This window comes from Lolium perenne, chromosome 6 (genome assembly GCF_019359855.2).
Source record: "Lolium perenne isolate Kyuss_39 chromosome 6, Kyuss_2.0, whole genome shotgun sequence".
Lineage (NCBI taxonomy): Eukaryota > Viridiplantae > Streptophyta > Magnoliopsida > Poales > Poaceae > Lolium > Lolium perenne.
Genome location: NC_067249.2, coordinates 109,711,625 through 109,733,707, shown reverse-complemented (window position 1 = coordinate 109,733,707; position 22,083 = coordinate 109,711,625). Strand labels below are relative to the sequence as shown.

General features: G+C 46.2%; 1 long non-coding RNA gene across 1 annotated transcript; it reads right to left on the bottom strand.

Annotated features, from left to right (window-relative positions):
* Nucleotides 1-12,291: 12,291 nt before the first annotated feature.
* On the bottom strand, nt 12,292-15,856 carry LOC139832770 (uncharacterized). Its single transcript, XR_011747182.1, has 3 exons — nt 15,570-15,856; nt 14,033-14,106; nt 12,292-12,768 (listed from the first exon to the last, which is right to left on the bottom strand). It is a non-coding gene; the product is annotated as an uncharacterized lncRNA (long non-coding RNA).
* Nucleotides 15,857-22,083: the final 6,227 nt, after the last annotated feature.

The window sequence follows — 22,083 nt, the reverse complement described above, 5'->3', positions numbered from 1 at the left end:
CAGTTCCCAGGTTGACAGTTGGTCTTCACTGGGAGGCCAAGCTCATGGGGAGAGGTGCTCATACTAGGGTTTGTAAGTGAAAGGTTATGGTTGATGATCCGCGTACTGTGTTACGATGATTCGGGGTAATCCCGACGGATGAAATCAAATGTTGTGGCACAAGTATGCAACCTCTGCATAGTGTAAATCTATTCGAATAGCCGTGTCCACGGTTACGGACGGTTGGAAAGGCCATACAGTTTCCAGTGTCAGATTCTTGAAAAATATTGGTGAAATGAATGGTGAATTGGTGACTTGTTTTGAATCACAACAAATGTTGTGGGAATGACACTAATGTTTCCACTTGAGTTAGTTAGCACTTGAATAAGTCTTTTCTCAAATACTTGTGAACTAAAATTGGCTTTATGCAAATAAACTAGAGCTTAGCACCCCTTACTAGAATTGTTAGCACTTACACTAGTATTAGTTTGCGAGTACTTAAAGTACTCACAGCTTTGTCCCTGGCTATTCAAATGGCCAGAGTATGAAGATGAACAGAACTACCAAGGAGATGACCAGCATGACGCCTACGACAACTAGGAGTCTTTCGACGTCATGCGTTGGCCTGTGGACTAGAGAGTCCATTTGTCTTTACGCTTCCGCTATGAACTTGTGTTTGTTCGTTGATCAATAGATCAACTATTCGTGTAATATGGATCATGTGATTCAAGTTGTAAGACAATATGGTTTTTAATGAATGATGACTATGATACTTAACTATTATGCCTCGCAACAACAATATTCCTGGGATTGCGATGAATGACATAATAGGCATCCGGGCTTAAAAATACGGGTGTTGACAAGTTGGTATCAGAGCCATTGTTTGACCTTAGAAGACCCTAGTTAGAATGGACGTTCAGAAAAACTTAACTTTGAAATCAAATGAAGAGAATATTTATGAAAATTTACTTACACTCTTGTCTTTGAGACTTTTTCAAAATTTGATGAATCATGCTCTTCCTTATTTGAATCTACTTAAAATTTTGCCACACTTGTTCACTCTCTAACTTACTCATCCATTTCGCTTTCAGATGGAGCCGAATGAACCCATCAACACCAAGTTCTACCAGCTTGGGAATGGTGGAAGCTTGATCTTCGAGCACGACCTCAACGCCGTCTCGGACTTCCTTGGACGCCCACACCCCGAGTTCCACGGGATTCAGTTGGACGACCAGCCTGGAGGAGAGTTGCAGTGGGTCATCACTGCTGACTTGAGGGGCAAGATGGAGCCTCCCACCTTGGAGATGATCCTCTTCTCCTTCTGCGAGAGCAACTGGCTCGACGGACTCGCACGTGGCCTTCAGGAGGCACTTGCGCGTCTCTGTGGAAAGAACGTGGTGCGCCTCCTCGCTTCCCGCTTTGCGCATCTCGTGAGGCGTGATGCCATGGGAGTGCCCATGGAGCTGCAGCCGCACCCGGAGTTGAGGCACCATGTTGAGTACCTCGACTTCATGCTGTACCAGACTCAGAAGGATCTGGATGCCTCCCGCGTGTATGCGAACCAGACCCACGCTCACATCATCGAGCAGGGTGAGGCGATCAAGCTACTCGCCAACGACCGCAAGACCCTTCGCCAGCAGCGTGCCAAGAAGGATGCTACGATTGTGCGCCTTCGCGCCAAGATAGCATCTTTTGAGGCCACTGTCAAGGCCCAGGAGGACCAGCTGAGAGAGATAGAGGAAGACGATGGAGGTATCGACCTTCAGGGAGGAGGAGCCTTCCTAAGCGACAACGACGACTTTGAGGAGAATGAGTTCACCGAGGAGGAGGACTATGAGTTCCTGGAGGCAGGACCCGACGACTTCGTCCCGATCGATGTCGAGGATGAGGAGTAGTTGCACTTGATCACTTATGTAGGTGTGAGTTGTATCCCGCCCGTTGTATCGTAGCATGAGAGAATGGTTCTTAAAACCATGGAAGTGTTAGTGTGTTAGTTTGTACTATGTGATGTTGAATGAATGAATAAATGTTGTGTTTGTCATGAAAAGTTTTCAAGTTTCAAAGTTTTAAACGTACTCAAAATAAACCATAGAAATTTCCCTCTTATCTCATGATCTTCTCTATGATTCAGATGGCCCCTCCCAATCGCAACAACAACGATGTCATGATGCAACTGCTGCAAACCCTGAAGGCTGACAGGGAGACTGAAAGAGCTGAACGCCAAGCCAACATCGCAGCACTGCAGAATCTTGCCAACCAAGGCCATGGGAATCATGACCATCCCGGATCAAAGCTCAAGAACTTCCAGAACACCAACCCTCAGGTCTTTAGCAAGACTGAAGAACCCCTCGACACCGACGACTGGCTCCAGACTATGGAGAACAACTTGGAAGTAGCCGGAGTAGAAGCCAACGAGATGGTCTTGTTCGCAACCCACTACCTCGCCGGACCAGCCCGAACCTGGTGGACTAGCATCCGTGCCATGAACGGAGGTCAATTCATGACTTGGGCAGATTTCAAGCTCAAGTTTAGCAAGTACCATGTGCCCCCGGGTCTTATCAAGAAGATTTCCAAATCCATTTAAATTTCAATACTAGTCCTGACTTTGAAAGGTTTGTAAGTCATGAATTGACCTACTAGGGTTTGTAAGTGAAAGGTTATGGTTGATGATCCGCGTACTGTGTTACGATGATTCGGGGTAATCCCGACGGATGAAATCAAATGTTGTGGCACAAGTATGCAACCTCTGCATAGTGTAAATCTATTCGAATAGCCGTGTCCACGGTTACGGACGGTTGGAAAGGCCATACAGTTTCCGGTGTCAGATTCTTGAAAAATATTGGTGAAATGAATGGTGAATTGGTGACTTGTTTTGAATCACAACAAATGTTGTGGGAATGACACTAATGTTCCCACTTGAGTTAGTTAGCACTTGAATAAGTCTTCTCTCAAATACTTGTGAACTAAAATTGGCTTTATGCAAATAAACTAGAGCTTAGCACCCCTTACTAGAATTGTTAGCACTTACACTAGTATTAGTTTGCGAGTACTTAAAGTACTCACAGCTTTGTCCCTGGCTATTCAAATGGCCAGAGTATGAAGATGAACAGAACTACCAAGGAGATGACCAGCATGACGCCTACGACAACTAGGAGTCTTTAGACGTCAAGTGTTGGCCTGTGGACTAGAGAGTCCATTTGTCTTTACGCTTCCGCTATGAACTTGTGTTTGTTCGTTGATCAATAGATCAACTATTCGTGTAATATGGATCATGTGATTCAAGTTGTAAGACAATATGGTTTGTAATGAATGATGACTATGATACTTAACTATTATGCCTCACAACAACAATATTCCTGGGATTGCGATGAATGACATAATAGGCATCCGGGCTTAAAAATACGGGTGTTGACAAGTTGGTATCAGAGCCATTGTTTGACCTTAGAAGACCCTAGTTAGAATGGACATTCAGAAAAACTTAACTTTGAAATCAAATGAAGAGAATATTTATGAAAATTTACTTACACTCTTGTCTTTGAGACTTTTTCAAAATTTGATGAATCATGCTCTTCCTTATTTGAATCTACTTAAAATTTTGCCACACTTGTTCACTCTCTAACTTACTCATCCATTTCGCTTTCAGATGGAGCTGAATGAACCCATCAACACCAAGTTCTACCAGCTTGGGAATGGTGGAAGCTTGATCTTCGAGCACGACCTCAACGCCGTCTCGGACTTCCTTGGACGCCCACACCCCGAGTTCCACGGGATTCAGTTGGACGACCAGCCTGGAGGAGAGTTGCAGTGGGTCATCACTGCTGACTTGAGGGGCAAGATGGAGCCTCCCACCTTGGAGATGATCCTCTTCTCCTTCTGCGAGAGCAACTGGCTCGACGGACTCGCACGTGGCCTTCAGGAGGCACTTGCGCGTCTCTGTGGACAGAACGTGGTGCGCCTCCTCGCTTCCCGCTTCGCGCATCTCGTGAGGCGTGATGCCATGGGAGTGCCCATGGAGCTGCAACCGCACCCGGAGTTGAGGCACCATGTTGAGTACCTCGACTTCATGCTGTACCAGACTCAGAAGGATCTGGACGCCTCCCGCGTGTATGCGAACCAGACCCACGCTCACATCATCGAGCAGGGTAAGGCGATCAAGCTACTCGCCAACGACCGCAAGACCCTTCGCCAGCAGCGTGCCAAGAAGGATGCTACGATTGTGCGCCTTCGCGCCAAGATAGCATCTTTTGAGGCCACTGTCAAGGCCCAGGAGGACCAGCTGAGAGAGATGGAGGAAGACGATGGAGGTATCGACCTTCAGGGAGGAGGAGCCTTCCTAAGCGACAACGACGACTTTGAGGAGAACGAGTTCACCGAGGAGGAGGACTATGAGTTCCTGGAGGCAGGACCCGACGACTTCGTCCCGATCGATGTCGAGGATGAGGAGTAGTTGCACTTGATCACTTATGTAGGTGTGAGTTGTATCCCGCCCGTTGTATCGTAGCATGAGAGAATGGTTCTTAAAACCATGGAAGTGTTAGTGTGTTAGTTTGTACTATGTGATGTTGAATGAATGAATAAATGTTGTGTTTGTCATGAAAAGTTTTCAAGTTTCAAAGTTTTAAACGTACTCAAAATAAACCATAGAAATTTCCCTCTTATCTCATGATCTTCTCTATGATTCAGATGGCCCCTCCCAATCGCAACAACAACGATGTCATGATGCAACTGCTGCAAACCCTGAAGGCTGACAGGGAGACTGAAAGAGCTGAACGCCAAGCCAACATCGCAGCACTGCAGAATCTTGCCAACCAAGGCCATGGGAATCATGACCATCCCGGATCAAAGCTCAAGAACTTCCAGAACACCAACCCTCAGGTCTTTAGCAAGACTGAAGAACCCCTCGACACCGACGACTGGCTCCAGACTATGGAGAACAACTTGGAAGTAGCCGAAGTAGAAGCCAACGAGATGGTCTTGTTCGCAACCCACTACCTCGCCGGACCAGCCCGAGCCTGGTGGACTAGCACCCGTGCCATGAACGGAGGTCAATTCATGACTTGGGCAGATTTCAAGCTCAAGTTTAGCAAGTACCATGTGCCCCCGGGTCTTATCAAGAAGATTTCCAAATCCATTTAAATTTCAATACTAGTCCTGACTTTGAAATTCAATAGAATCTGTTTGGCTTGGCCAAATTTAGTAAATTTGATGTTGTTGGAAAGCTACTGAAAAGATATACAACTTGCCACTGGTCTCACTGTGAAATCTGCGGTAGAAATCAAATACTCTCACATGAAATACTTGGAGATTTTAAATCATAATAAGCATTGTTAAATAGTATGAGGTATTCTACCTCATTTAAATCATTTTCTCAAATGATGATGATGAATGGTTGACTTAGGTCAACATTATTTCATGTATGATTGTTTGAGAAATTAAATCTTAAGAAGATTCAATGAGAGGAAATTATTTCTCAAGAACTAAATGGAAACTATCATTTACATATGTAATGAGAAGAAATTATTTTTCCTAAAGAAAAGAAACCAATGCACCTAATTGTATTAATTGTGTGACTAGAATAGTTTGTGTGAATGCATGTGATGCTTAGTATAGCTTTTGAATTTGTTGAGTGATTATACCTCGTATTCAAATTTAGACGCTAGCACCGGAGAATACCCCGAAGAAGAAGGTTGGTACCAAGAGGAGGAAGAGGAGAACTTTGAGAACTACCAAGGGAAGCTAATATTCTTGCAAAGTGCAAAGCCCCTTTGGGGCAAGGCACCATTAGTCTTACCTTTCTTACCACAAGCCTATCCCAAGTTTTTACCTTACAAGTTTTTACTTGTTTATTTGAAGAGTTACTTTTATAGTTAACTTTGGTCAAAGTTAAAGAAGGTTACTAGAGTAGCAAAGTTAGTCTCAAGCTAGCCAAGCAAGATAGCACCCCTCATGATTAGTGCTAGTGCTAAATACTAAAACTTGACTAATCTAGATGGGAACATGTGACTTGAAATGAATTTGAAACCTTGGAAGGATGAGTCATTCCATTGAATGAATTTTGAAGGTGAATATGACTTGGAGAAGATGGTGATTTTTTTTATAAAACTGATATTGGTTTGAATGCGATACCTTTCCAATATTGAGTAGGGCTTAACTGGAAATTTATGCATCTTAGTATGGGTTCCCTCTGAACACACATCATAGGGGTTATGCCGAGGCTGCCTCCGTTGTTGAGAAATGATGTGAATTGAGGTGAATTGTACGGCCAAGCCTCGTGCGCTCCCAGTGCTGACAATTGGTCTTCACTGGGAGGCCAAGCTCATGGGGAGAGGTGCTCATACTAGGGTTTGTAAGTGAAAGGTTATGGTTGATGATCCGCGTACTGTGTTACGATGATTCGGGGTAATCCCGACGGATGAAATCAAATGTTGTGGCACAAGTATGCAACCTCTACATAGTGTAAATCTATTCGAATAGCCGTGTCCACGGTTACGGACGGTTGGAAAGGCCATACAGTTTCCGGTGTCAGATTCTTGAAAAATATTGGTGAAATGAATGGTGAATTGGTGACTTGTTTTGAATCACAACAAATGTTGTGGGAATGACACTAATGTTCCCACTTGAGTTAGTTAGCACTTGAATAAGTCTTTTCTCAAATACTTGTGAACTAAAATTGGCTTTATGCAAATAAACTAGAGCTTAGCACCCCTTACTAGAATTGTTAGCACTTACACTAGTATTAGTTTGCGAGTACTTAAAGTACTCACAGCTTTGTCCCTGGCTATTCAAATGGCCAGAGTATGAAGATGAACAGAACTACCAAGGAGATGACCAGCATGACGCCTACGACAACTAGGAGTCTTTCGACGTCAAGCGTTGGCCTGTGGACTAGAGAGTCCATTTGTCTTTACGCTTCCGCTATGAACTTATGTTTGTTCGTTGATCAATAGATCAACTATTCGTGTAATATGGATCATGTGATTCAAGTTGTAAGACAATATGGTTTGTAATGAATGATGACTATGATACTTAACTATTATGCCTCGCAACAACAATATTCCTGGGATTGCGATGAATGACATAATAGGCATCCGGGCTTAAAAATACGGGTGTTGACAAGTTGGTATCAGAGCCATTGTTTGACCTTAGAAGACCCTAGTTAGAATGGACGTTCAGAAAAACTTAACTTTGAAATCAAATGAAGAGAATATTTATGAAAATTTACTTACACTCTTGTCTTTGAGACTTTTTCAAAATTTGATGAATCATGCTCTTCCTTATTTGAATCTACTTAAAATTTTGCCACACTTGTTCACTCTCTAACTTACTCATCCATTTCGCTTTCAGATGGAGCCGAATGAACCCATCAACACCAAGTTCTACCAGCTTGGGAATGGTGGAAGCTTGATCTTCGAGCACGACCTCAACGCCGTCTCGGACTTCCTTGGACGCCCACACCCCGAGTTCCACGGGATTCAGTTGGACGACCAGCCTGGAGGAGAGTTGCAGTGGGTCATCACTGCTGACTTGAGGGGCAAGATGGAGCCTCCCACCTTGGAGATGATCCTCTTCTCCTTCTGCGAGAGCAACTCGCTCGACGGACTCGCACGTGGCCTTCAGGAGGCACTTGCGCGTCTCTGTGGACAGAACGTGGTGCGCCTCCTCGCTTCCCGCTTCGCGCATCTCGTGAGGCGTGATGCCATGGGAGTGCCCATGGAGCTGCAGCCGCACCCGGAGTTGAGGCACCATGTTGAGTACATCGACTTCATGCTGTACCAGACTCAGAAGGATCTGGACGCCTCCCGCGTGTATGCGAATGTGACGCCCCGGAACCGGTACCATGAGGATCTCAGCGAACCCGCCGAAATCCGCATGATATCGATTCAGAGACGCCCTCCGACACGACGTGCGCGACGAATCACACACGTGATGCCAGAGGAATTACCACGAGCGGTAGCATTACAACAGGATTACAATAGAGCCCACAAGATACATATATTACAACAACGACTCTGACGAGTCAAGATACAAATATACAATACAAAGATCCAAATCATACAGAAGATCGCATGCGTCCGAGTACGGACAAGATACAAATTGGACTAAGAGTCCTGAAGATAAACGATGGCGTCCATAACCCTGCCCAGGCCAAGCCGGAAGGGTAACCTTGCTAACGTCGTCATCTCGTACCTGTCAAAGTCGGGCCATCGGTTGCCGACAGAAGGGGGAGGAGACAAAAAGAAAGGAAGGCGAGGGTAAGTACCAATGGCACGTACTTGCGAGACAAGACCAGCTATGCTCGCTGGTGGGCGGTATAAACTTCACCCGGCTATATGTGGAGTTTAGCGGCAGCAAAGCTACTATCCAATAGAGACACGCTACAACATCCGTCTACTCAGAGAAGATAAGAGAGCGCACAAGGTAACAGATAAATACTACACAAACATAACCCAGCCGATTACACATATCCCCTTCAACAACTGCGAAGAGGCAATGTAAAAGGCACTCAACGGTGGACCAGTTTTATTAGGTATCGGTTGTAGTAATACTAAATTACTAATCAAGTTATTAGCAAATTATTATTAACAACATAAAGGTGTAAGTTGTTCTATGATCAAGCTATACAATTCCAAGTCGTCCATAACCGCGGACACGGCTTATCGATAAGATGTACACCCTGCAGGGGTTGCCCAAATGTAACCATACGCATGCTCGAACCCACTTACTACAGGTGGAGTCTCACATCAAGACCGTTCCCAATGCAAGAGAAAATTTAATGGGAGCCACCCAACTAAGCTACCCATGACGAAGTCCGGCCGTACTCCGATACGGACCCAGAGGTTTGCGACATAGTCCAGGCGGGCACTTACGACCAGGCACAAGATAAGTCTATCCGCGTTATGAGTACAATACAGAAATAAACACCCAAAGGCAACAGGAAGTAAATCGTGCATCGTGCATATGAGCAAATAAAACCAAGGTTGTGGCTCCCAATAAACAGACTCGAGGAAAGGTAGTGGGTGATGGGGGTCCCATTCCCCCACATACGGGTAGAGCGCTCAATCTCGGAACAGATAACAAGAACTCGGGTCCTAGGGGACATTAGCAAGTCAAAGTTCCAATGCTTTCGCAAAGGGGCTCACAGATGCCTCTGCTTACAATTTTAGTTGTTAACAATTAAGTAAAATATGTGTATCTCCAACACCTGATATAGCATGTGATAACCTCCCAACAACCCAACATATCCCGATAACAGATCGAGATAAACAACAGAGCCTAAACACGCCTACGACTCGCAAGGCTCAAACATCAAGCAACGGCTATGGGTAAGGAATGATACATATAGGAGTATTATGGTAAACAAGTGGAATAGGACACGTGACTCGATAAAGAATCGCAACATAGGGATAGCAATGCGAGGGAGAGAGTAAAATAGGTGAAGAGAGAGGGCTCGCCTGTGAAAAGTTGCAGAAGCACTTGTCGTATCTCACCACACCACTTCGGGATCCTATCCGGGAAGAAGCAAATGCTGGAACAAACAACGGATGCAAATCTTACTACTACGGCAAAAGAATCAGCATGGTCATGATATAACATGCATGGCATGGCAAACATGATGCGATGCAACTTATCCATATTAATCGGAGTCGGAACCCCGAACAAACAAATTAGATTGAAGTTGCATATCTACCGGCAAAGTTAATTATTGATTAGCATGGTAAGACATGGCAAGGGTGAGCTACTTCAATATTAAACGGAGCGGGGAATTCTTATCCGACAATTCCAAAATACTCCGCGTATATGTTAGGTGGACATACATGAACTATCACGTCGCGACATGATGCGAGATGCAAACAGGCATATAGATGTCATATTCATGATCCTTGCATTTTTCTGATCAAAATGGATATAAAGTTTGTTTGATTTGGATTTGTAAAAGTGCATTTCTTTAAATTCATTTGAGAAACCATCTGTTTGCAAATTGCTGAAAACTGGAATTGGAATTTGAGCAGGAAACGGTTTACACCGTGGTGGACCTAGCCAGAGACACAGACAGGTGGGGCTCCACGCCACGTCAGCTCCAGCGTGGATGGATGCAAAAAGGTGGTTTTAATCCGCACCCGCGAGGAATCGAACTCGGGCTTGCTGATTGCAGGACGAGGGATAGAACCAGTGTGCTGCTGATACGATTTTGTTATGAAGCAGGTTGCATACAATGTAAGGTTGAGCACACAGCGTTAACTGAAGAGTTGACACTTGCAAACTGAAACTGACAGTTGCTGTTGCCACTTTGGTCGTCGATGGCGAGTGTACTGGTGATGCTACGGCGTGGTTCTCAACAGGTTGAGCAAGAGGGTGGTTCCCTGTTTCAAAATGGATTGGAAAGGTTGAAAGCGGTGCAGGGATACGACGGGAGGAGCTCGCCGGAGTTGGGTCAGCGACATAGCGAAAACTGAACTGAAACTGTACAGCACGAACTGAAGAGCTGCAGCAGCGATTCCTGTAGACGAGAAACTGCACAGATGTTAAAGCGATAGACGCGACGAATCTGGCCATCCTTTTGAGCGAAACAAAAGACGTTGAGAAAGAGGGATGTCACATGAAACTAATGGGACCGAGATGGTTGGAAACGGTGCACAGAGTCGCCGGAGAAACTCGCCGGAAAACAGACAGGCAAAACAACAGAACTGAAACTGGGAAAGCTTCTGTTTCTGGACCTGACTTTGGAAGAAGATGGCGTCGCCAATACTGCACCGTTTTGGACGATTCAAAGTTCAACACGAAGCTGGAGATGTTGTGCATCTACTGGAACAAGAATCTCGTACGGAGGTGGTCTGTGCCGGCGGGGATCTACGTCGGAATATGCCACCGTGAAAGAAAAACGGGACCTTGCTGTTTGCTCGATTCGCCTCGATCTCTTCTTCCTCTCGTTTCTGCCTAGAACCAGGGACGCAGAGGCATGCAGGGGAACGAGGATGGTGATGTGCTCACCCTGGGGTGGTCGCAGACGAGGAGGAGGGGCTGCCGGCGACGAGGACGAAGATGTGGCCGAGGCAGACGTTGGCGACGACGACGAGCTTGTGGAGATTCTGCGGGCGGTTAGCTTCGGGAGGACGACGAGGAGGTAGAAGGAGGAAGACGTGATCCCGTTCCAAGGCTCAGGTGAGGCCGAGGGTGGCCATGGCGTCGGCGACGGCGAGGTAGACGGCGAGGAGCTCGGTGAGGGTTTTCGTGGGAGGAAACAGAGATGGTGGCGGCGGCTGTAGAGAGGAAGAAGTGGAGCTAGGTTTTTGGCAGGTGATGGCTGCTGGATTTTTATAGAGGGTAGGCGGTTGCATGGTGGCCGTCCCATCATGGCCATGGCTACGTGGAGTAGCTAGGATGCTTGCCGTACCTGTAGATGAAGAACATGGACGGGAGGACTCCCTGGTGGGCTTTCATGCTGGATAGAAAAGGAGAAGAAGGTGGGCTGAAAGAAAAGAGCGTGTTGGGCTACAAGGCAAGGATATATTGGACGTGGTGGTAACATGATTGATCGGGCGACTATTTTGCTTTCTCTTCTTCTTTGAAGCTTCTTCTTTTCTTTTTCTTGCTGAATTGCTCCGGCCAAGGAATAGGGCTAGAGGAGAGTTTTGACAGATTTGCAAATCTAGATTTTGGCTTTTCCGAATAATTTTGCAAGGTTCTGAAATATATGTTTTTTTTTGGTTTTATTTAAAATAAGAAAAAGGTGAGGGGAGGGTTTATTATATAAACCATATGAGTGGAAAAACTTAAATAGTTTTTATTCAAAATAATTTTTATTTGATAAAAACTTGTGGTGATATGATGCATGATGCATGGTAATGCATAAAAGGAAAACAACAAACAAATCTAATAGGGGTGCTACCCGGGGCCGTTACAATCGACACCACTAACAAGGAACCTCGCCCCGAGGTTCCACGTCAAGCCAAGGGGGAGTTGGTTAAACTATCGAGTCTTCTTGTACCATGTTGACAATCACCCGACCTCGAGGTGGAACCTTCTTCTGGCGAAGTGTTGATCTTCTCGACACCACTAACAAGAATTCTTGCTCCACGTAGATCGGCGACACCACTAACAAGAAGTCGTTGTTCCGGTGTTGATGATGCGCCTCTGTCGGAAAACTCCGAAGATCGGACCTAATAGGTGAAAGGCATAGATCGTCCAACCCACGTTGGAACCTAAGACTCAGAAAAACTCAGATAAGAGAGAAGACTCAAAACTCGCAAAGGTAAGAGGAAAAAGAATATAGATAAGGAGAAAAATCAGAACTAATCAGATCTATCCAACGAATTTTAGAAAATAGTTTTGGACGCTCTAGACTCAACGACCATTGGCAAGGTTATCCTACAGGCTGGACTAGTGGGGTACCGTCAACCTGAGCTCTGATACCAACTTGTGACGCCCCGGAACCGGTACCATGAGGATCTCAGCGAACCCGCCGAAATCCGCATGATATCGATTCAGAGACGCCCTCCGACACGACGTGCGCGACGAATCACACACGTGATGCCAGAGGAATTACCACGAGCGGTAGCATTACAACAGGATTACAATAGAGCCCACAAGATACATATATTACAACAACGACTCTGACGAGTCAAGATACAAATATACAATACAAAGATCCAAATCATACAGAAGATCGAATGCGTCCGAGTACGGACAAGATACAAATTGGACTAAGAGTCCTGAAGATAAACGATGGCGTCCATAACCCTGCCTAGGCCAAGCCGGAAGGGTAACCTTGCTAACGTCGTCATCTCGTACCTGTCAAAGTCGGGCCATCGGTTGCCGACAGAAGGGGGAGGAGACAAAAAGAAAGGAAGGCGAGGGTAAGTACCAATGGCACGTACTTGCGAGATAAGACCAGCTATGCTCGCTGGTGGGCGGTATAAACTTCACCCGGCTATATGTGGAGTTTAGCGGCAGCAAAGCTACTATCCAATAGAGACACGCTACAACATCCGTCTACTCAGAGAAGATAAGAGAGCGCACAAGGTAACAGATAAATACTACACAAACATAACCCAGCCGATTACACATATCCCCTTCAACAACTGCGAAGAGGCAATGTAAAAGGCACTCAACGGTGGACCAGTTTTATTAGGTATCGGTTGTAGTAATACTAAATTACTAATCAAGTTATTAGCAAATTATTATTAACAACATAAAGGTGTAAGTTGTTCTATGATCAAGCTATACAATTCCAAGTCGTCCATAACCGCGGACACGGCTTATCGATAAGATGTACACCCTGCAGGGGTTGCCCAAATGTAACCATACGCATGCTCGAACCCACTTACTACAGGTGGAGTCTCACATCAAGACTGTTCCCAATGCAAGAGAAAATTTAATGGGAGCCACCCAACTAAGCTACCCGTGACGAAGTCCGGCCGTACTCCGATACGGACCCAGAGGTTTGCGACATAGTCCAAAGTGCACTTACGACCAGGCACAAGATAAGTCTATCCGCGTTATGAGTACAATACAGAAATAAACACCCGAAGGCAACAGGAAGTAAATCGTGCATCGTGCATATGAGCAAATAAAACCAAGGTTGTGGCTCCCAATAAACAGACTCGAGGAAAGGTAGTGGGTGATGGGGGTCCCATTCCCCCACGTACGGGTAGAGCGCTCAATCTCGGAACAGATAACAAGAACTCGGGTCCTAGGGGATATTAGCAAGTCAAAGTTCCAATGCTTTCGCAAAGGGGCTCACAGATGCCTCTGCTTACAATTTTAGTTGTTAACAATTAAGTAAAACATGTGTATCTCCAACAACTGATATAGCATGTGATAACCTCCCAACAACCCAACATATCCCGATAACAGATCGAGATAAACAACAGAGCCTAAACACGCCTACGACTCGCAAGGCTCAAACATCAAGCAACGGCTATGGGTAAGGAATGATACATATAGGAGTATTATGGTAAACAAGTGGAATAGGACACGTGACTCGATAAAGAATCGCAACATAGGGATAGCAATGCGAGGGAGAGAGTAAAATAGGTGAAGAGAGAGGGCTCGCCTGTGAAAAGCTGCAGAAGCACTTGTCGTATCTCACCACACCACTTCGGGATCCTATCCGGGAAGAAGCAAATGCTGGAACAAACAACGGATGCAAATCTTACTACTACGGCAAAAGAATCAGCATGATCATGATATAACATGCATGGCATGGCAAACATGATGCGATGCAACTTATCCATATTAATCGGAGTCGGAACCCCGAACAAACAAATTAGATTGAAGTTGCATATCTACCGGCAAAGTTAATTGTTGATTAGCATGGTAAGACATGGCAAGGGTGAGCTACTTCAATATTAAACGGAGCGGGGAATTCTTATCCGACAATTCCAAAATACTCCGCGTATATGTTAGGTGGACATACATGAACTATCACGTCGCGACATGATGCGAGATGCAAACAGGCATATAGATGTCATATTCATGATCCTTGCATTTTTCTGATCAAAATGGATATAAAGTTTGTTTGATTTGGATTTGTAAAAGTGCATTTCTTTAAATTCATTTGAGAAACCATCTGTTTGCAAATTGCTGAAAACTGGAATTGGAATTTGAGCAGGAAACGGTTTACACCGTGGTGGACCTAGCCAGAGACACAGACAGGTGGGGCTCCACGCCACGTCAGCTCCAGCGTGGATGGATGCAAAAAGGTGGTTTTAATCCGCACCCGCGAGGAATCGAACTCGGGCTTACTGATTGCAGGACGAGGGATAGAACCAGTGTGCTGCTGATACGATTTTGTTATGAAGCAGGTTGCATACAATGTAAGGTTGAGCACACAGCGTTAACTGAAGAGTTGACACTTGCAAACTGAAACTGACAGTTGCTGTTGCCACTTTGGTCGTCGATGGCGAGTGTACTGGTGATGCTACGGCGTGGTTCTCAACAGGTTGAGCAAGAGGGTGGTTCCCTGTTTCAAAATGGATTGGAAAGGTTGAAAGCGGTGCAGGGATACGACGGGAGGAGCTCGCCGGAGTTGGGTCAGCGACATAGCGAAAACTGAACTGAAACTGTACAGCACGAACTGAAGAGCTGCAGCAGCGATTCCTGTAGACGAGAAACTGCACAGATGTTAAAGCGATAGACGCGACGAATCTGGCCATCCTTTTGAGCGAAACAAAAGACGTTGAGAAAGAGGGATGTCACATGAAACTAATGGGACCGAGATGGTTGGAAACGGTGCACAGAGTCGCCGGAGAAACTCGCCGGAAAACAGACAGGCAAAACAACAGAACTGAAACTGGGAAAGCATCTGTTTCTGGACCTGACTTTGGAAGAAGATGGCGTCGCCAATACTGCACCGTTTTGGACGATTCAAAGTTCAGCACGAAGCTGGAGATGTTGTGCATCTACTGGAACAAGAATCTCGTACGGAGGTGGTCTGTGCCGGCGGGGATCTACGTCGGAATATGCCACCGTGAAAGAAAAACGGGACCTTGCTGTTTGCTCGATTCGCCTCGATCTCTTCTTCCTCTCGTTTCTGCCTAGAACCAGGGACGCAGAGGCATGCAGGGGAACGAGGATGGTGATGTGCTCACCCTGGGGTGGTCGCAGACGAGGAGGAGGGGCTGCCGGCGACGAGGACGAAGATGTGGCCGAGGCAGACGTTGGCGACGACGACGAGCTTGTGGAGATTCTGCGGGCGGTTAGCTTCGGGAGGACGACGAGGAGGTAGAAGGAGGAAGACGTGATCCCGTTCCAAGGCTCAGGTGAGGCCGAGGGTGGCCATGGCGTCGGCGACGGCGAGGTAGACGGCGAGGAGCTCGGTGAGGGTTTTCGTGGGAGGAAACAGAGATGGTGGCGGCGGCTGTAGAGAGGAAGAAGTGGAGCTAGGTTTTTGGCAGGTGATGGCTGCTGGATTTTTATAGAGGGTAGGCGGTTGCATGGTGGCCGTCCCATCATGGCCATGGCTACGTGGAGTAGCTAGGATGCTTGCCGTACCTGTAGATGAAGAACATGGACGGGAGGACTCCCTGGTGGGCTTTCATGCTGGATAGAAAAGGAGAAGAAGGTGGGCTGAAAGAAAAGAGCGTGTTGGGCTACAAGGCAAGGATATATTGGACGTGGTGGTAACATGATTGATCGGGCGACTATTTTGCTTTCTCTTCTTCTTTGAAGCTTCTTCTTTTCTTTTTCTTGCTGAATTGCTCCGGCCAAGGAATAGGGCTAGAGGAGAGTTTTGACAGATTTGCAAATCTAGATTTTGGCTTTTCCGAATAATTTTGCAAGGTTCTGAAATATATGTTTTTTTTTTGGTTTTATTTAAAATAAGAAAAAGGTGAGGGGAGGGTTTATTATATAAACCATGTGAGTGGAAAAACTTAAATAGTTTTTATTCAAAATAATTTTTATTTGATAAAAACTTGTGGTGATATGATGCATGATGCATGGTAATGCATAAAAGGAAAACAACAAACAAATCTAATAGGGGTGCTACCCGGGGCCGTTACAACGAACCAGACCCACGCTCACATCATCGAGCAGGGTGAGGCGATCAAGCTACTCGCCAACGATCGCAAGACCCTTCGCCAGCAGCGTGCCAAGAAGGATGCTACGATTGTGCGCCTTCGCGCTAAGATAGCATCTTTTGAGGCCACTGTCAAGGCCCAGGAAGACCAGCTGAGAGAGATGGAGGAAGACGATGGAGGTATCGACCTTCAGGGAGGAGGAGCCTTCCTAAGCGACAACGACGACTTTGAGGAGAATGAGTTCACCGAGGAGGAGGACTATGAGTTCCTGGAGGCAGGACCCGACGACTTCGTCCCGATCGATGTCGAGGATGAGGAGTAGTTGCACTTGATCACTTATGTAGGTGTGAGTTGTATCCCGCCCGTTGTATCGTAGCATGAGAGAATGGTTCTTAAAACCATGGAAGTGTTAGTGTGTTAGTTTGTACTATGTGATGTTGAATGAATGAATAAATGTTGTGTTTGTCATGAAAAGTTTTCAAGTTTCAAAGTTTTAAACGTACTCAAAATAAACCATAGAAATTTCCCTCTTATCTCATGATCTTCTCTATGATTCAGATGGCCCCTCCCAATCGCAACAACAACGATGTCATGATGCAACTGCTGCAAACCCTGAAGGCTGACAGGGAGACTGAAAGAGCTGAACGCCAAGCCAACATCGCAGCACTGCAGAATCTTGCCAACCAAGGCCATGGGAATCATGACCATCCCGGATCAAAGCTCAAGAACTTCCAGAACACCAACCCTCAGGTCTTTAGCAAGACTGAAGAACCCCTCGACACCGACGACTGGCTCCAGACTATGGAGAACAACTTGGAAGTAGCCGGAGTAGAAGCCAACGAGATGGTCTTGTTCGCAACCCACTACCTCGCCGGACCAGCCCGAGCCTGGTGGACTAGCACCCGTGCCATGAACGGAGGTCAATTCATGACTTGGGCAGATTTCAAGCTCAAGTTTAGCAAGTACCATGTGCCCCCGGGTCTTATCAAGAAGATGAGGGATGAGTTCCGCGAACTCAAGCAAGGACACATGACGGTGGTAGAATACCGCGACAGGTTCCTTACACTATCAAGGTACGCCCCCAACGAGACCGACACCACCTAGAAGAGGTAGGAGAGATTCCTGAATGGACTGCATGATGAGATGCAGACTGTCCTCGTCAACATCCCCTTTGCCGACCTTGAAGCCCTAGTGGACTCCGCCATCCAGATGGAAGGCAAGCTGAACCAAGCCAACGAGAACCGCAAACGCCGTATGATGCTCCAGAGTGGGCCTAGCAATGCCCCGAAGTATCGCCCCAGCTCAAGCGGAGGTTTCACTCCGAGAAACAACAACAAGTCCCAGATGCAGAATTCGCGCCCCGGTTATCAGAACCGGAGTGGAGGAAACTCCAGGCCAGGAGGCCACAACAACAACAACAACAACAACAACAACAACTTCAACCGCGCTCCGCCCAGAGCCCCCAACACCAACAACAACAACACCAACACCGCTCCAAGGACTGGGAGCAACGCCATCCCCATCGCAACCAAGGACAAGGCCACCATCACTTGTTATGAGTGTGGTGTAGTGGGACACTACTCCAACGAGTGCCCCAAGAGGTTAGCCAAGATTGCAGGCAACACCGCTGCATCTGCTCAGCAACAACGCCGTGTCTCCACCGGCAAGAAGTTCGCCCCCAACAACCCCAATAACAGCAACGGCCGTCTCTTCCACATGAACGCCGAAGAAGCCCAGGAAGCACCAGATGTTGTACTGGGTATGTTTTCTGTCAACTCCATCCCTGCCAGAGTGTTGTTTGATTCCGGAGCATCTCATTCATTTGTCACTGAAGACTTTGCATCCACAAGTAAAATTCAACCCATCAGTTTGAAGCATGTTATGATAGTTCAAATTCCCGGATCAACCACCAAAGCCAGAAAATTTTGCAAAAATGTACCCATCAGAATCCATGAAGTAGACTTTTATGCCAATCTGATTATTCTAGGAACCAAAGGTTTGGAAGTCGTACTAGGAATGGACTGGATGTCAAAACACCATGGACTGATTGACTGTGCCAAGAAAGCCATCACCATGACTAGCAGCATCGGTATCCTAGTAGAACATGTATCTGAAAGACTACCCAGAAAATTTACCTACAACCAAAGTGTATCCAAGCCAACTCTGGATCAAATCAGGGTCGTCTGTCGATACCCTGATGTGTTTCCGGATGATCTACCTGGTATGCCCCCGGATCGGGATATCGAGTTCATCATCGAGTTAATCCCCGGAACTGGACCTATAGCGCGGAGAGCCTATAGTATGAACCCAACAGAGCTTGTGGAGCTGAAGAAGCAGATAGATGATATGTTAGCCAAAGGTTTGATTCGACCTAGTGCACCCCCTGGAGATCACCTGTTTTGTTTGTGGACAAGAAGGATGGTGCCACTCGTTTATGTACGGACTACCGTAAGCTTAACGATGTCACCGTCAAAAACAAATACCCCCTACCCAAGATAGAAGACCTGTTTGATCAGTTGACCGGTGCCAAAGTGTTTCGAAGATAGATCTTAGGACTTGTTATCATCAGTTGAAGATTCGCGCCACAAGTATCCCCAAGACTGCCTTTACCACCAGATATGGGTTGTATGAGTACAATGTCATGTCGTTTGGATTAAACAATGCCCCCGCTTATTTCATGAACCTCATGAATAAGATCTTCATGAACTTTTTGGACAAGTTTGTCGTTGTCTTCATCGACGACATTCTTATCTACTCCAAGTCCGAAGAGGAACATGAACAGCATTTGGAGACTGTCCTTGAAACCCTTAGACACCACCAGTTGTATGCCAAGTTCAGCAAATGTGAGTTTTGGTTGGAGGAAGTAGGATTCATGGGACACATCTTGTCTGTAGGAGGAATTGCCGTAGATCCCGCCAAGATCAATACTGTTACAGAATGGCAAGCCCCAACCACCCAAACCGAGGTCCGCGCTTTTCTTGGATTAGCCGGATATTACCGCAGATTTGTAGAAGGCTTTTCGAGCATCGCTCGACCAATGACACAACTGTTGAAGAAGGACAAGAAGTTCGAATGGACTGACAAATGTGAAGAGAGTTTCCAACAGCTCAAGAGTAGACTGACCTCAGCCACAATCCTGATCATGCCGGACATCACCAAGCCCTTTGACGTCTATTGCGACGCCTCCAAGATTGGTCTTGGATGTGTACTTATGCAAGAAGGCAAAGTGATATCTTACCTATCCAGACAACTGAAGCAACAGAGCAAAACCATCCAACCCACGACCTATAGCTCGCAGCCGTTGTCCTAGCCTTGAAAGTTTGGCGTCATTACCTCATGGGTAATCGATGCGAGATCTACTCCGACCACAAGAGCCTAAAATATATCTTCACCTAGAAGGAGCTGAATATGAGACAGCGCAGATGGATAGAATTGATAAGGGATTACGACATGGAGATTCACTACCACCCCGGCAAGGCCAATGTGGTAGCAGATGCTTTGAGTTGATTGCCGTGTCAGTTGAACTTCGCAATCGAGCAGCCCAGCCTATTTCATGAGTTTGAACAGTTTAGACTGGAGCTTGTTAGTGAAGGATTCCTAGCCAGCATAGAACTTCAACCCACCTTGATAGTCAGATCAAGGAAGCCCAGAAAGGAAACGCTAGCATCGACGGAATCAAGAAACAGATAGCCGCAGGAAAAGCACCAGGATTCACCGTAGATGAAGCCGGAGTTCTTTGGTACAAAGGACGCCTTTGTGTACCATCCGACTCAGAGTTGAAGCAAGTCATCCTGAAAGAAGCCCATGACACCCTTTACTCAATCCACCCCGGAGGTACCAAGATGTATCAAGACTTGAAGGAACAATTCTGGTGGCATGGAATGAAGAGAGAAATCGGTAGCTACATCGCCAAGTGTGACATCTTTCAACGAGTCAAGGCAGAACATCAGCGACCTGCCAGACTGCTACAACCACCGCAGATTCCAGAATGGAAGTGGGACTCCGTAGGAATGGACTTTATCACCGGTTTGCCCAAATCCAGCAAAGGCAATGATTCAATATGGGTGGTTGTCGATAGACTGACCAAGGTAGCCCATTTCATCGCCGTCAAGACCACATACCAAGGCCTAAAGTTAGCTGAACTGTACATCTCCAGAATAGTCGCCCTGCACGGAACCCCGAAGTCGATAGTGTCTGATAGAGGATCACAATTCACCTGAAGATTCTGGCAGAAAGTGCACGAAGGACTAGGAACCCGTCTGAATTTCAACACCGCCTATCACCCTCAGACCGATGGACAGACTGAGAGAGTCAACCAGATACTGGAGGACATGCTGAGAGCATGTGTACTGGAATATGGATCCAAGTGGGAAGACTGCCTGCCTTACGAAGAATTCTCTTACAACAACAGCTACCAAGCCAGCTTACAGATGGCCCCCTTTGAAGCCTTGTACGAAAGGAAATGCCGTACCCCTCTGAATTGGCCGGAAGTCGGAGAAAGCCAAGTCTTTGGGCTAGATGTTCTTCGTGAAGCCGAAGAGAAAGTGCACAAGATCCGCGAGTACCTCAAGACGGCGCAATCAATACAGAAGAGCTACGCCGACAAGAGACGCCGAGAGATTACCTTCGAGATCGGAGATTTTGTCTATCCCAAGGTATCCCCCTTGAAAGGAATGCAGAGATTCCAGCTAAAAGGAAAGCTCGCACCCCGATATGTCGGACCCTTCAAAGTTCTGAGTCGCCGAGGCGAAGTATCTTATCAACTGGAGCTACCCGAAGAAATGTCGGCTGTGCACGACGTGTTTCACATCTCACTCCTCCGGAAGCGCCTTGAAGTCCCCGAGAAGACCGAAGTGTTCAAGAACATCGATCACCAATCGGTGGATATCAACCAGGACCTGACATACCGCGAAGTGCCGATTCGCATCCTGGAGGAAGCTTACAGAACCACCCGCACCCGAAGCATCAAGTTTCTGAAGATACAGTGGAGCAACCATACTGAAGATGAAGCCACTTGGGAACGTGAAGACTTAATGAAGAAGGAGTACCCAGATCTCTTTAGTACCTAACTTTATTTTAGATCTCGGGACGAGATCTTTTGTAAGGGGGAAGGGTTTGTAACATCCCAAATTTCAATAAAAAGAGAGAAGAAGATTTCCAGAGATCCAAAATTCAGAACCAACAAAAACTTTTATTTGCATATAGTGCCATGCATAGGACTTATGCATTTGAGTGATATGCCATGATGATTGTTATTGTGTTTATGTGATAAACCCTAAAACCCTAATGTGATCAAGTGAAGATCACAAACCAAATAAAATAAAAGAGAAAGAAATCAAATAAGAACAAAACCCTAAAACCCTCACATATGGTTTATGCCATTTTTACAAATCTTTACCCTAGACCAAATTGGTCTTCACCATTAGTTGTATTATATTACTAAACACTTATTACAACTTTTGGAATCAAAGAAACACAAATAAAGTCAAATTCAAACTCAAAATGGGATCACATATGATAATGGTCAAATCTGCCATTTATAATCTGGTCCCGACTTTGAGCCTTTGCAATTCAAGTTTTTCAA